Genomic DNA, 8,334 nt, shown 5'->3' on the forward strand with positions numbered 1-8,334 from the left:
GAAGCAGGGAAATGTATCAAACAGCTGATCACATCGCTGCCTCCCTGTGACGATTAGAGGGGTATAGGGTATAGGGAACCCCCAAATCTAGAAGTAGTTTACAAAATATCTAACAAGACCAAACTGGTGCCCCTGAAAACATGTCACAGGTACCTTCTAGCCAGGTTTTACTCATCGTAAACACTAAGCTACCCAACTTGTCCTGCTAGCAGTGGTCAAGTACAGTCTCCTCAAACCTCTGACGGAGCTAAGCCAGCAAAGAAGGCCAAGCCAACCCTCCAAACGATGACAACGCCCCAAAATTCCCGGTGTGAGCAGCCCCTCCAGGTCCCGCGGGCTGTCGGGCGTCCCGCGCCTGCCCGCAGACCAGACGCCTCGCTTTCCGTTTTGCACAAGGGTGTTTGGATAAAGATAAGTAGGTGCCTGGATGGCAACGGCACTAGTCCGCGGGGCTGGCGGAGCCTACTGAAGCCCTGCACCCTGTGGGGGACAGGGAATTAAAAATAAATTTGATCTGAGTTGTTAGCATGCCCTATCTGTTCTACGGGTTGTACTGGAATTATTTATGATTTTTTCTCATCATCTGAGCAGATACTTTTCCTTAGGGAAGGCCAATGTCTAAAAAACCCTCCTTCCCTTATCTTCTTCCTGTTTCCTCCCAAAAAGACAATTTAAAGGTGATGGAGTTAGCTAATACTTCACCTACAAAAAGAGAAGAATGACAAACCACAATATTTAGCTGTTGTTGCTCAATGACTTTATATTGATTCAAGTCTGCTCTGTCACCAGAACGTGTCTCACCATCTCCACATCACAGGAGGCCAATGACCCGGCTCGGGGAACCGATTTGACTGAAAACTAGTATTTTTTCAAACACAATAAGATTAAAAAAAAAAAAAAATGTTTTCAGTCTGATCTGGTTTGGTATGTGGTACACAATTGTGAATGCTGACATAAAATAAATGGAGGGGAGGAACTTTTGGTGAGCGCCTGTACTTTGCCTACACCTCATTTTGGTTGACACTGCCCTCGCCTCCCAGGAAGTTAAATGGGGGGAGCTGAGGCAGTAAAAATAGGCAGAGATGACCCAAAGTCAGCACCAGAATTTCAGATCTGGAATAAAAGGCAAAGAAAATACAGGAAAAAAAAGAAGTTTTTTAAAGAAAGGAAGCTTATCCCATTTCCATGTTTATTGGATTTAAGAGTCTGTTTCTGTTCTATTCCCAGGAGTAAAATACAGGAAGAGTTACAGAACATTTGTTAACAACAACTGACTATAGCAATGGGGGGGGGGGGAAATATGCTCTGGAGCAAGTGCTCCAGCATCCTCATCAATCTGCACGGGAATAGACTCTAGCCATTGTATTTCTACGGCTGTCAGAACAGAGCACAGCGGGACACGCTCTCACCATAGCAACCCAGAAAACTGCCCCATCGGAGTATGTTTCCACTCTCGGCAGCACCAATCTTTCCCTGTCCTTGCTTCTCAAAGGAAATTGATATACGCAGGTCTTGAAGTAGCACTTGAAGCCCGAGTCCCAGCTCCGGTGCCACTTAAAGTCTCCTGCACACCCTCGAACAGCAGCAATGGGAAACATTAGTAGCATCTCCCTTATGCTGCAGAGAGTTACTGAAAAATGGGGTCAAACCTGGGAAAGAATCTTTCCAATTCCTTCAATACAACCAAACTTTTGCGGCACGTATCGGGGAGATTTAATGATCTGAGATGAAGTTCTAGCTGTGTTCTTCACAAATGACCCTCCTCCACGGTACGACTAGCCCCCACCGTGAAGCGAGGGGCTCAGTTCACAGCCTGAGCCATGATGAAAGTGATTTTAGATGAAGTCACTGGGCTGCACCGTGGGAGCTGGTGTTGGGCTGACGTACAGCCCTGCCACCCCTGCCACGTGGCTGTGGCTTCGGGAACGTGCCAGCCGGGCAGCTAGAGGTGATAATGTCAGAGTACACCTACTAATCCAGAACTTGTCTGTTAAACTGCATATTCTTTAGTATTTTCATCAGGTTTCATTTAAAATATTTTATTAACACTTCATGACAAAAATCTGTTCTTATGCAATCTTCCTGGTGAAGAAGGTATTTCATTAAGCACTTATGGAGTCAACAGGACATCACCTTTATTTTCCTTGAACTAGAAAACCAGGCATTCCAGAAGAGAAACCGCATACATTATCCACTGAGACCAAATGACTCTGTTATCGTCCCCAGTTTACTACATGTCCTGTTTGCTCAGGACAAATTGTTACGAAGATTTTAAAGAACTGACAGTATGGGGATCCCTGAAGGGCAGGCATTAATTCCACACTTCTTATGGAACAGAGGTGTATTATCTCCTTTATACAGGTGGAAAATTAAGCAGAGAAGCTAGAGGATGCATTTTGGGGAGTGCTGTGCATCCTACTCCCACATAAACTAAATGAAGTCTTCCCTGGACAGGGTCCCAAGAGATTACTGGTATTCAAACAGCTATTGAAGCCTCCAATAGCTGAGCTGCAGAACTGCAAATATTATATTTAGCACTTGAAATGCTTTAAACTCGAACAGTCAGTCCTTACAACATGGGAGTAGGTGGTTTGATTTTTTTTTCCCCCTACTGAACTGATTAGAAGAGCATGGGGAGAGATGTAGTTTTTGAAAGAAATAATTTGGTCAAGAACTGAAAGGACATTGCTATTGAAGCTGGAATCCGAGATCTGATGTCTATCCTCTGTTCATATTACTGCTTACCTCTACGCACAGCTGTGCACAATATGCCCACTTGCTCTTTTAAAGAAAAAGTTCAAATTCAGTTGTCCTTGAGCAAGCAAATTATTCACTAGCTTCAGTGGGGGTTCTGCTGAGCCTCAAAGGTTTGATCAGGCAGCTTGCTTTTCATGGCTTGTTCAGTCATCTAATCCTGCTAAAAACGTTTCCTACGGAGCTCTGCAGGCACAGCTGACTCAGACCCTCCTCACTCCTGCTCACGTGCACCTAGTCCAGCTGCGGGTGCTGTCAGCGAGGCTGAGATAGGCTCAGCTGCAGGGCTGATGTGTGCTACTAGAGAAAAGGAGGAGCTTCATTCTCATCTGCAACAATATCAGGTATAAAACAGTTATGGGATCCCTGCTCTTCAAATCTAACTTCAGCAGTATAAAACGAGTGTTCTCATGACTGTTCCCTACAAGGCTATGTAGCAAACTGATGCTCTACCTATAGCCCCGCTTCTCGATTTAAGAAGCGGTGGGTTATGTGACGTTACCAGCCATACGCAGTTAAGCTGACAACTGAAAAATAAAACTATTGGAATGGGACATTTTGCCTAGAAACAAAAAAAATATCTCTGAACACAGGGTTAACTTAAGAAACACTCCTGCAATCTGTGATTCTAAAACATTCTGCAAAGAGTGATAGAGCAAGCTACTTTTTCTTTTATAGTCTGTGATGCTTTAAAAAAAGAGAGGAGCTAAATGCTGAAGTGATACATAACTGCCTTTGGGAGCACATGGGCACCCTACTGTAGACCTTTGGCATCCTGCTGCTCCTTCCACTAATAAATGACAGTAAGTGGTGAAGCGCCTGCCAGCTGCAGCAATTTGCATAGCGCCAAATGTCCCAACATCGCACCACAAGATCGCATGGAGAACTGCCACTTTCATTTATACTTTATTAAGGATTTTTAAAAGCCTTGGCTTCCTGCCTCATGAAGGCACTGGAGCAAGTCATCTACTCTGCGAGCAAAGGAAACTCCACTTAGATGACCCCCCCAGTGTTTTTTTTCCCAATCTCTCATTTACTCTGTAGCCTTTTTGTTTTATAGGCCAGTCATGTATCTGCAGTAAGTGATTAAGATGCTTTACAGTCAGATTTTGACCTGCAGTAATCAGAGATTATTGGATATTGTTTCTCCTGCAGCCTTGGACATGGCTTTGGGATTCAATTTTGGGTAAAAATTTCCATGTCGGTCCAACAGTTATACTAACCACAGCACAAGCTCCCAAACTGAATTCAGCTTCGAGATCTGCCTGTCTTACTACTGACAACAGAAATACCAGCTTATGCACAGACTAATAAGGTTGTGTTAGTAGAAGGAATAGTCATCTGCTCATTCCTCACGTATCACGAAAATAGGATGCGCACTTTTTTCTTCCTTTGTGTTTTAATTGCTAGTCCTTCACAGCAAAGATCTTCTCTTTCATTTGTATACAGCCCACAGCAATAGGACCTTCTTTGTGAATCTTAATTAATGTGCTATGTAGAAACTGTTTTTATTTTTGATGATGCACTAGCGATTTGAATCTGGAGGAAAAAAAAAAAAAGCTGTTTAGAGAAGTATTATAGACAAGGAGAGTTCTCCTTTCAGAGCAGTTCTCAAGGCGTGAAGAAAGATTACGCTGCTCTGAAGTACTGAGCAGGAGGACAACTGCATATTCACCATGTGCTTTATCCTGTTATGCAAGAAATACCACTTATTTCAGTGGAACCAAATAATGTAGTAAGGTACTACCCAGTAAAAGTGAAAACTATGTCTGCTACTCTTTTTGGTAGAGTTTGAATTCACACATAAAGGATCTGCATCTCGGTGTAGTCATGTAGTCTTTCTGCAAAAGGAGAGTCTTGCTCCTTGTCTGGATTGTTTAACGATTTTGATTTAGTTCTGTGTTTCGGAACACACCTTTACCTAGGAACACAAATTGGCCAAGAAATCCTTTTATCCTATTTCCTTTATTTTCTGCTTCCCATATGGCTCCAAAACAGGAGAATATGGGGCTCTTGAGACCATAACACACACTTACACGCAGATGCTAATGACCTCTGTCAATCTGTTTCTGTTTCAGACTGACTCAAGTGTTTCCAGTAAGGGTGCTCTGTCTTCAAGCTTTTCAGTGGGGAATAGCAGTAACAAGCCAATATACGTAAAAGCCCAACTGATCTCATCAATAACAGGTTAAACTGTCTTGATTATCTGATGTGCCACAGTCAGTGCACCGCTGTTCTCTGCAAACCAGACTTCTCATAGATACCTGCTGCTTGCTTGCTCATGCTTACAGCTTGGGCTGAAAACTTCTGCCTGAGAAACATTACAGTTTCCAGCTGGGTAACTTCCTTCCCTGGTGACCTGCTTTTCTGGAGGACGGCATACCTGCAGACTGATCCCAAAGGGCAGAATGGTGAAGAGAAATGAAAATATTGTCACTCAGACCTGTTTATTTTCTCTTTGGTGAGATGAATACCTGCTCCCTTCAGTTCCTCCAATATCTTAAACTATCATGAAAGTTCACTTGTCCAAGTATCCACACATTTGGCTACAGCACTGAGAAAACATTTTCATGTCTATATTTAACCATCTATATGTTCAAATATTTTAAAATGTTAGTATTCACTTTGAATAGATTGCATTATCAGTAAACCCTCCTTTTTCCCAATTTAATATTTTCATATTTAAAAAATGTTTTCCTTTATTTATCATTAAATTCAACTCCCAATAAGAGTCTGCACAAGGGAATAAAACAAGTCTTCAGAGCCTTCGACAATTAGCATACCCTCATCATGCTCCAGTAATTATCTCCCCTGAGACTTCAGCTGGGATGCCACACTGCTCTCATCACTACAGCATCCCCGTGGGGGAAATTAAGAGGCAAAGCACCAAGATTACTCAGATGCCACGTTCACCGTGTGTACGCCGTTGATCTCCCAGTCCTTCTGCATTTGACTCTAGCCAACAAATGGCTTACCAGGACCCCAAACCAGCACAGCTGTGGTTGTTCCAGGCCACCGAAGGCAGGTCAAAGTGGATTAGCATGAAACTTGCTCTTTATTTACAGGGAGGAAAAATTCTTTAGTGAATCAGTATTGCTCAGAGGATACAGGCACTAAGCGTCTTAGGAGGCACCACGGAGAAGAGTGTTTGGGTGTGTTACAGGGTTTTTGCGCATGGCGACTTTGTTCCTTTTTCTTCTCTCCTTTGCTGCCTCCTCCACAATTTACCTGAGAAAAGTCTTCACTCTCCATTTAATGCTACTTCTCTACCTGCAGGACTCCTTTGCTGCATTATTCTTTTGGTCCCAGAAAATGCACAACTCCTTCCCCAGGTCTTCAGGTGGCATAAAGACGTCCGTAGGCCAAGTTAAAGTTCTTCTATCCATTCTATCAAAAAATGGCATAACTTTTCTAATTTTAAAATTCAGTGTCCCAGTTCTCAGCTATGCTAAGCCCCTCCACACTATTATCCCAGAAATTGCCAATGGCCACTTCAGAAAACTGTAAAAAAACCAGCTGATAGAACAACTCCAGCGTTACCCACCCCACTTAGTGTAACGCATGTAGAAAGGACAACAGCCCTCTTAAAATATCAGCAGTTTCTATCAGCTGTAGATATTTTGGAGAACTGTATGTAGCCGGGTTTCTCTCAATCAAACCAGGAAATTCGGGTGCTACACTTTTACCCAGGATTACCTAGTGCTGCATTACAACTCCCTGCTTGATTTACACTGAATGGGCATCAGTCACAGCCACATTTCAGGACTGTATGCTTGATAAATCATGACTAACACTACATTGTATTGCAGTAACCAACTGTTTATTTCACAGTTGCCAACATTATGCAACTCTTTTGAAATATTCAGAAAAACAGATGTGTGGTACACAAAATCCATGATAACCATGTCCCCTCCTACATCACGCTCCATGCAGTAACTTCTGATGTCAGATCTTACAGAGAGCATCTGCAAAGCCCACTTAAGTTGACAGGAGCATTTCTGCTCACCTTTTCATAAGGGAGATAGATTTAAGCACCCTATTTATTGGAGAAGTACTTGAACACAGGCCCATCACACATTCCCATTTGATACCTTTCAATATTTAAATAATTTAAGAGTATAAGGAATGAACATTTCCAAGTTGTAGGTAGTTTGTAAGAAATCCTATTCAATAGAGAAGATAGTTTCCTCTTCTGTTCTTTGTTTTCCTTAAAACAGTTGCACAGGAGAAAAATCCATGTTCCACCATAATATGTACTTACTGGCCTACTGATCAATATATGATTTACAAAACCAATTTTCATTTATTGCAAACATTTTAAATTTAATTTATTCCTTTCTTTTCTACACTATCTTTGCACATTCGTAACAGCCCAATAGCTTATACCTAGGACTACTCCTAAACCTGCTGAAGTTCTTAACCCTAAAGAGGCAGCAGACAGAGCTTTACGTGGAAAGGAACAGAACATGCACGCCTTTGTGTATGTGCATTAGTGTTATGAAGTACATATTAAAAAGCCAATGCCCCGACTTCAGTTTAAGAACATGTGCACAGAGGTATGGACACACTCATCCTTTCGACTCACATGGAACACCACAGCATGCCCCACAAGCAGGAGGTCTGCAGTAGTTTGTCTCAGTGGTCTAGGAAATATAGCAGCCTGAATTTTTAGTTTTTAGTTGTCCTTAGAGATTAAAAACCCCTAACAGTTCTAATTATTTCCTCATACCATCTCCTTCCCCACTGCTTATGATTTAGGCTTGAATTCCTGTGTGTTTAAGCAAGTTGTACAACAATCCCAAGTTGAAAATGGGAACAAGCATGGACTGAGTAACGTAGACTGTCAGGAGGGAACAGTCCCTAAAGCCAGCGTTTCCAACATCCAGTGGGCTCGAGTGGGATGGGTGCACCAGACCCGCAGTCTACGCGTGATACCATTTTAATAACATGTAATACCAGTTTACCAACATGCAATACTAACAGTGTTTTACAGAGGAGGGAAACCCCAGGTGCTTGCCTGCCGATGGTTACCATTTCTGCACCCATCCACGGCCTGGCTCACACGCTGGCTCGGGGGGACGTTTGCTTTGATGGCAGGTAGCAGTGTGGCCGGGGTAGCGAGGAAGGCGTTTTTCACAGCAGCATTTTGAAGAGACTATGAGGTAAGAGTGCTTTAAACACACGCAAAGAAGCCGTGATTTCCATCTGTTAGTTGGAACTTTGCCTGGTACAGTGCAAATATACACTACAAGAAACGGTAAATAACAAAAGTGCAAAAACGGTAGAAAAGGGATCGCGAGGGTTTGCATACCGGGCACAAACCCGCGGCCCACACCTCGCCCCCGCAGGCGCTGGAGCGGGGCTCGGCCGTGCGACGGGACTCAGCACCGGCCCGCCGCGGCAGCCATTTTCCCCCGGGCCCGGGCCCGGCCTTGGCCGCAGGTCGGGCGAAGGAAACCGCCTCTCGGGCGAGGATCTGCCCCTCGGGTGGGTACCGCGGCGGCCGGCTGCCATCTCCCGGGCTTCGGCCCCGCCGGCAGCGGCTGGGGGGAAGCCCGAGGCGGGGCAACGCCTTATCCC

The sequence above is a fragment of the Balearica regulorum genome, chromosome 15 (assembly GCF_011004875.1).
Source record: "Balearica regulorum gibbericeps isolate bBalReg1 chromosome 15, bBalReg1.pri, whole genome shotgun sequence".
Taxonomy (NCBI): Eukaryota; Metazoa; Chordata; class Aves; order Gruiformes; family Gruidae; genus Balearica; species Balearica regulorum.